Genomic DNA, 8448 nt, shown 5'->3' with positions numbered 1-8448 from the left:
ATATATATATGAAGTCAGTATGACTTTCAGTGTCCTGTCCATCACCAGATGAGGACCATGTGGTAAAAGGAAGAATAAGAGCTAAGAGCCTCTTCTCAGCCCACCTTTCCTCCTCATACAGCTTCATTTGTGGTACTTCCTAAATAAAAATGAGAGGTACTATCTGCTGTCCAGCAGCCAAATTGAATGTGGGCAGGAACTCTGGACCCTGAGGGCACTTCCCTGCTATTACCAGGTGACTAAAAGAGCTCTGGTAGTGTAGTGCCTAAGGCACTTGACTGCTAACCAGAAGGCTGGCAGTTCAAACCCAACAGCCATCCTTGGAAGGAAGGTTGGGCAATCTACTTCCGAAGTGATACTGCCTCAGAAACCCAAGGAGGGGTCACTATGAGTTGGTCTGACTCGATGGCATATAACATAACAAACCTGCATATCTGGGCACAGAGAGTTACGAGAAAGAGGAAATCCCCCTGATTTGGGCTGCATGTGCCTCATCTAAGTAGGAAAGCTTTCATAGGGCTCATAGCAGCCAGTGGGTGGGTCAAGCTTGGGGATCATCATGGTATGTTCTTTATAGAAAACAAAATATGTAGCTTTTATTTATTATTAAATAAATTCTAGTAAATGTCTGATACTAGCTGATACTTGAGAGGAAAGGGTCTCAGATCTGCCATTAGGATCAGCTTTTTCCTATGAATTCTGTTGCTTTCTCGAGACATTAAACACAAGCTGGAATTCACACAGCAATCACCCAAAGGCTCTGGAAGGGCCTGGCTTGCACTAGGGGAGTGAAATAAGGTTCCAAGTTATGTTCATTTCAATCTGTTAACAATTAAAAATAAATGAAAATAAAGTATGCTTTTTTTCCTTGACATCTCCTCCAGCTAAAACATAACTAATACTTTTTCAAAAGCATACATCATCCAGATGTGGAATCTCTTTGTAAGGTGCAAGACCAAGTCAGCAAATGATGGAGAATCAGGAAGTGTTGTAAGAAGTCACCCAGAGAGGGAAAAGAATGTACCTAGAGAGAGGTGGCTCTGGTAGCATAGAGCCTAAGGCACTTGATTGCTAACCAGAAGGTTGGTGGTTCAAACCCACCAGCCATTCCTCAGAAGGAAGGTTGGGCAATCTACTTCTGTAGTGATATTGCCTTGGCAACCCAAGGAGGGGTCGCTATGAGTCGGGGCCAACTCGAGGGCACATAACAAAAAAAAAAAAAAAAAAAGAGAGAGAGAGAGAGATGGGGTGTTTGCAGTTCAATGCAAGGCAAAGACTTAGGAACAGAAAAGATTGTTGAGTGATTTTACTTTGCTTCTCTAAGAACTGTTTCTAAGACACAGTTTCAGCTGTGAGACCCTCTGGGAATTGGCTTGGTCTGCCATTTACCACTCTGCAGGCTTGGCCAACTTGAAGTCCCATGCATACATACTGCCTTCAAGTGGTTGAAGGTGACTGAAGTTGAAGGATTCAGACAGAGATCAAGACCAGAACTACTGGATGAAGTTATGGAGAGGCAGATTTCAGCTCAGTTGAAGTGACTTTTTGCTCCACAGAACGTTTACTCAGGGGTCATATTGGTTAATTAAATGTAACCAATCAGCATTGTTCTGGGATTGGGGTTAAAAAAAAAAACTTTTGTGTCTCTGCCATGTCTACCTCTGATTCAGAACACTGGTGTGCAAAACTCATGACTGGAAAGAAGATGGAATCATTTTAATAGAGAACTCAGTGCCTTCTGGAAGGGAAGAATCCTTTATCCCCTGCCTGGCTCCCAAGATTTGAAGCAAGGATACATATTGGGGTGGAACATTGGAAAGTGGAAACAAGTCTCCAAAAATAAAATTAACATGTAAAGAGAGTGTAGGATGGTGATCCAAGTCCAGACAAGGTACTTAAAATATGTTGTTGTTGTTGTTATTGTTGTTGTTAGGCGACATCAAGTCAGCTCTGACTCATAGTGATCCTATTTACAACAGAATGAAACATTGCCCGGTCCTGTGCCAGACTTACAATCCTTGCTACACCTGAGCCCATCATTGCAACCACTGTGTCAATCCATCTTATTGAGTGTCTTCCCCTTCCTCGCTAACCTTCTACTTTTCCAAGCATGATATCTTTCTCCAAGGAATGGTCCCTTCTGATAACATGACCAAAGTAGGTGAGACAAAATCTGATCATTCTTGCTTCCAAAGAGCATTCTGGCTGCACTTCTTCCAGGACAGATTGTTAGCTCTTTTAGCAGTCCGTGGTACTTTCACTTTCAGCACTCTTCACCAGAACCACAGCTCAAAAGCATCATCTCTCCTTCAGTCTTTCTTCTTGCTTGTCCAGTTCTCACATGCATGTGAGGTGATTGAGAATACCATGGCTTGGGTTAGGCTCACCTTAGTCTTCAAGGAGACATCTTTGGTCTTCAGCACCTGCAAGAGGTCTTTTTGCAGCAGTTTTGCCCAGTGATATACATTGTCTGATGTCTTGACTGCTGCTTCCATTGGTGTTGATTGTAATCAACACTGAGTAATATGAAATCTTTAACAACTTCAATTTTTTCTCTATGTATTGTGATACTGCTTATAGGTCCAGTTGTGAGGATTTTCGTCTTTATGTTGAGATTTACATCTCATATTCCATACTGCAGACTGAAATCTTTAATCTTCATCAATAAGTGCTTCAAGTCATCCTCACTTTCAGTAAACAAAGTGTGTTATCAGTGTATCGCATGTTGTTAATGAGTCTTCCTCCAATCCCAATGCCATGTTCTTCTTCATATAGTCCAACTTCTCTGATTATTTTCTGAGCATAAAGATTGAATAAGTATGGTGAAAGGATACAGCCCTGACCCACTCCATTCCTGATTTTAAACCAAGCCCTATCCCCTTGTTCTGTTTGCATAGCAGCCTCCTGGTCTGTGTACAGGTTCCTGATGAGCACAATCAAGTGTTCTGAAATTACCATTTTTCACAATGTTATCTATAATTTGTTATGATCCACACATTCGAATGTTTTTGCATAGTCAATAAAATACAAATAAACATCTTTCTGGTATTCGTTGCTTTCAGCCAAGAGCCATCTGACATCAGCAATAATATCCCTAATTCCACATTTCCAGATTCTTCTGAATCCAGCTTGCATTTCTGGAAGTTCTCTGTCAATATACGGCTGCAACTGTTTTTGAATTGTCCTCAGTAAGATTTTACTTGTATGTGATATTAATATTGTTCAATAATTTCCACATTCTGTGAGATCACCTTTCTTTGGAATAGGAACAAATATGGATCTCTTCCAGTCAGTTGGCCAGGTAGCTGTCTTCCAAACTTTTTGGCATAGATGAGTGAGTGTCTCGAGTGCAGCATCCCTTTGTTGAAACATCTAAATGGGTATTCCATCAGTTCCTGGAGCTTTGTTCTTCACTAATTCTTTCAGTCCAGATTTGACTTCTTCCATTAATATAATTGGTTCTTGATCATATGCCACTTCTTGAAATGGATGAACATCAACTAATTCAGTGACTCTGTGTATTCCTTCCATCTTCTTTTGATGTTTCCTGCATCAACTTGAAATGGATGAACATCAACTAATTCAGTGACTCTGTATTCCTTCCATCTTCTTTTGATGTTTCCTGCATCACTCAAGATTTTGCCTATAGAATTTTTCAATATTGCAACTCTAGGCTTGAATTTGTTTCTTCAGTTCTTTCAGCTTGAGAAATGCTGAGTGTGTTCTCTCCTTTTGCTTTTCTAACTCTAAGTCTTTGCACATTTCATTATAATAATTGGCTTTGTCTTCTTGAGATTCTCTTAAAATCTTTTGTTATCTTGTCATTTCTTCCATTTGCTTCAGCCACTCTGTTCAATGGCAAGTTTCAGTCTATTCTGACATCAATTTTTGTCTTTTCTTCCTTTCCAGTCTTTTTAATAACCTTTTGCTTTCTTCATGAATGATGTTCTTGATGTTATCCCACAGTTTCTCTGGTTTTGGTCATTGGTGTTCAGTGCATCAAATCTATTCTTTAGATGGTCTCTAAACAGGAGGGATATAATCAAGGTAATATTTTGGCTCTCATGGACTTGCTTTAATTGTCTTCTGCTTCAATTTGAACTTGCATGTGAGAAACTGATGGTCTGTTCCACAGTCAGCTTCTGGCCTTGTGTTGGCTGAAGATACTGAGCTTCTCCATCGCCTCTTGCCATGGGTATAGTCGATCTGATAACTGTGTATTCCATGTGGCAAACTCCATGATTATAGCCATCATTTGTGTTGTTGAAAAAGGTATTTGTGATGAATAAGTCATTGGTCTTGTAAAATTCTATCATGCAATCTCTGGCATCATTTCTATGACTAAGGCCATATTTTCCAACCACTGGTGACTTTTCTTTTTTTCCAACTTTTGCATTCCAATCACCAGTAGTAATCAACACATCTTAATTGCATGTTCGGTCAATTTCAGACTGCAGAAGTCTTCAATTTCCTCATCTTTTGCTTTGGTGATTAGTGCATACATTTGAAGAATATTAGTATTTACTGGTCTTCCATGTAGGCATATAGAGATTATCCTATCACTGACAGCATTGTACTTCAGGATAGATATTGAAACATTCTTTGTAACGATGAATGCCACACCATTCCTCTTCAATTTGTCATTCTTGGCATGGTAGATCATATGGTTGTCTGATTCAAAATGGCCAAAACCAGTCCATTTCAGCTCACTAATGTCTTGGATATCAATCTTTATATATTCCATTTCATTTTTGGCAAGTTCCAATTTTTCTACATTCATACTTTGTACATTCCATGTTCCAATTATTAATGGATGTTTGCAGCTGTTTCTTCTTATTTTGAGTTGTGCCACATCAGCAAATGAAGGTCCCAAAAGCTTCACTCCATCCACATTATTTGTTGTTGTTGTTGTTGTTTGCCATCGAGTCAGACCCAACTCATAGCGACCCCTCCTTGGGTTTCTGAGATAGTATCACTATGGAAGTAGATTACCCAACCTTCCTTCCAAGGAGTGACTGGTGGGTTTGAACCTCCAGCCTTCTGGTTACCAGTCAAATGCTTAGGCACTACACCATCAGAGCTCCCCAAAATATATAGGCAGGACTATTTCTGGCCCCTGGTAACTATTGTTAAGAAGTCCTAGTAGTATATCCAGCTGCTAACTGGCTGGTGGGTTTAAACCTCCAGCCTTCTGGTTAGCACTCAAATGCTTAGGCACTATGCCATCAGAGCTCCCCAAAATATATAGGCAGGACTATTTCTGGCCCCTGGTAACTATTGTTAAGAAGTCCTGGTAGTATAACCAACTGCTAACTGAAAAGTGGGCAGTTTAAACCAGTTTCTCCATGGGTAAAAGATGTGAGATCTGTTTCTGCAGAGATTCACAGCCTTGGGAAGCCTATGGAGCAGTTCTACTCTATCCTGTATAAGCACTAAGAGTCAGAATTGACTCAGTGGCAAAGGATTGTGTGTGTGTGTGTGTGTGTGTGTGTGTGACTTTTGTTGAATGTTACTTCAGAGACAGCCTTGAAGGCTCATGCCTATGTTCTGGGATCAATGGCTTAACATAGGAATATATCTGAAAAGAAATAGAAATAGTGTAATCCTAGATAAAGAAGTGCTCTGGGCAAGGATCTGAGCCTGTACAATAGGATGGGACAGAGAGCAGAGTTTACCAGTAACACTGGGGGCAGCAAGAAGCCACAGCAATGCCAAAGTCAGAGAAGACCCATTTGTTTGTGGAATTTAGAGAGACCCTACTCTAATGAGAGGTATAAGTCTGAGCTTTTGATGAAGGTGAGACCCAATACTTGTTATGAATGTGACACATGATCTTGGAGCCAAGATTTTCTTTTAAGGGTTTAAACTTTTCAAAACATTAGAACTCTGCCAGTTTATAAGTGATAACACATATTGGGCTCTTTCCAGGGCTGGTTATATAATTTGCAAGGCCCAGTGCAAAAAGAAAAGGGTGAGATCTTGGTTAAAAATCTTTAAGAATTTTAAGATGGTGTGAAACCAAGCATGGGGATCTTCTGAGCATAATTATAATTAGCCCTAGCTTTTCCTGCGTGCCAGGAGAAGTTCTAAGTGCTTTACATGTGTTAAACCAAGCAAACTAAAAATCCCATCAGCCTATGAAGTGGGAGATATTATTTTCTCCAATTTACAGATGAAGAAACTTGAGTCAGAGAAGTTAATCAGGTGCCCAAGGGATACCAGCTAACAGGTGGTAAAGCCCACACAGACACCCACACAGCTTGCCTCCATAGTGGCATTCCCATGCTTAACCCTGTTACCACAATGCCTCTCAGAAAGAAGAGGAATCACTTAACCAAAGCATATCTGTGAACAGAATGAGCCCCTTTCCCCTTGAGATAATAAGCTTCCTGTCCCTGGAGGTATTCAAAGTGGAGCTGGGAGACCTAACAGGAATTTAAAGATCACAAATTTTCTGTGAAGGGAAATAGAATATTTACTTAATGATCTACCACAATAGTTCTGAAATTTACATAAGAATTATGAAGTGAGTGTGTGAAAATTGAGATTCCTGGTACATGGTGGCCACACCAGTAGCTATCCAGTTGACTCCAACGCATGAGGCCCCCATGTGCGTCAGGGTAGAACTGGTTCATAGGGCTTTTGTTATGGATTGAATTGTGTCCCAAAAAAACTTCTGTTGTAAACCCTAAACTCCATGCCTCTGGTTATAATCCCATCTGGGAATGGGTTGTTTTTGTTATGCCACTTTAAAAGAGGTTAACAAGCAAACCAGGCAGTAGGGATGGGGAACTACAATGGCAAGCCACATGAAGATCACCCAGGAACAGAAGCTAAAAGAGACAAGGACCTTCCTCCAAAGCCAACAGAGACAGAAAGCCTTCCCTTGGAGCCAGCATGCTAAATTTGAACTTCTAGCTTCCTAATCTGTCAGAAATATCAGTTTCTGTTTGTTATAGCCATCCACGTGTGATATTTCTGTTACAGCAGCAGTAGACAACTAAGATAGTTTTCAATGTCTGATTTTTTGACAGTCGATTACCAGGCCTTTCTTTTGAACATAGAGGCCAGGAAATCTGAATGTAACCTATAGGTGTTGGCTTACAGACCAAATTTAGAGAAATATGCATCCTCACAGGAGGTAATATTCAATTTCCCTTTCAACTCTTAGGTCTTTGTTTTGTTTTAATTCTCTGAAATGAACGTGTGTTGAAAACACCAGAGATTTTCATCTCTGTCTCATCTCTCTTTATCCTGTCCTCCCTTTTGACACAAGCCATTACCACCAGTAAGCAGGTGGTCTGTCCCCTCCACACAATTTAGCTTTGTGCACATTAAGAAACTTTACTGAGCTTGTTTCATTCTTTTGGCAAGGCTTGTGTCTCCTATTTATCAATATTTCATTCAAGGGTCTACTCCTTTATAAGTTCTCTTTTGAACTTGGATTAAGTTATTTCCCTTGTCTAGCTCAGTGTCTCAATCCACAAAATAATGAACCAGATCATCTCTGTGGTCCTTCAAGTCTTAACATGATATACTTTTTAAATGAATATCTATGAGTAATACTATTCTAGTCATTTCCACAAGGTCCCTCATTTCACTGCACACATTCCAAAAACAGGATCTTCTCTCCACAGCTGGGAATGCATAAGGCTGAAATCTCATTGGAGTATGGAATTCCAGTTATAAGGTCCCCTTTTCCAAGAAGTGATGATCACAAGTTTGTTTCCCAATGGAGTTATTCCTTTATATGAGATTTATGTAGAAAGACTCTAGTGTTATTTCTATATTTCTGTCACTCACAAATAGTTATATGTTTGGAGTCTCCCATTAAATTGTAATTGTTCTAAAACCAAGAACACCAGCTACCATTGAGTTGATTCTGACTAATGGAAACCCCATGTGCGTCAGAGTAGAACTCTGTGAGAAATATCGCAATGGCTGATTTTTTCTATGGTTGATTTTTCAGAAGTACATTACCAGGTCTTTCTTCTAAGGCACCTCTGGGTGAACATGAATCTTTAACTTTTCACTAGCAGTCAAACGCATTAACCATTTGCAACACCCAAGGGTTGTGACTATTCTACCAACCAAGAAAGTATGTCTTCTTTCTTCAACAAAATTCAAAGATAGTGAGAACTCTGTGTCGTTTGCAAACTGGTTATGCTGCAAGGTTTTCTTCCTCCAAGTTTTTTATTTTTTTTTCCCCGTCTTCCCTATTTTCTTTTCTTTTAGATTAATGTCTTCATCTTTGAGTAACACTATTAAATGAAAGTAATTCCTGGGGGGAGCGGAAGATGGCGGACTAGATAGAAGGACTGCACAGACCCTCTTCAACAAAGAAAAGGAAAACCAATTGACACAGACACAGAAGTTATTCTTGGACCCCTGAGCCTTGAAGAGAAGGATTCAGAAGTAGACTAAACCCCAACTAGCAGAAGAATTTGC

The sequence above is a fragment of the Orycteropus afer genome, unplaced genomic scaffold (genome assembly GCF_000298275.1).
Source record: "Orycteropus afer afer isolate SDZICR_OR568_19922 unplaced genomic scaffold, OryAfe1.0 scaffold00150, whole genome shotgun sequence".
NCBI classification, from domain to species: domain Eukaryota; kingdom Metazoa; phylum Chordata; class Mammalia; order Tubulidentata; family Orycteropodidae; genus Orycteropus; species Orycteropus afer.
Note: the sequence above shows the minus strand (reverse complement) of the source record.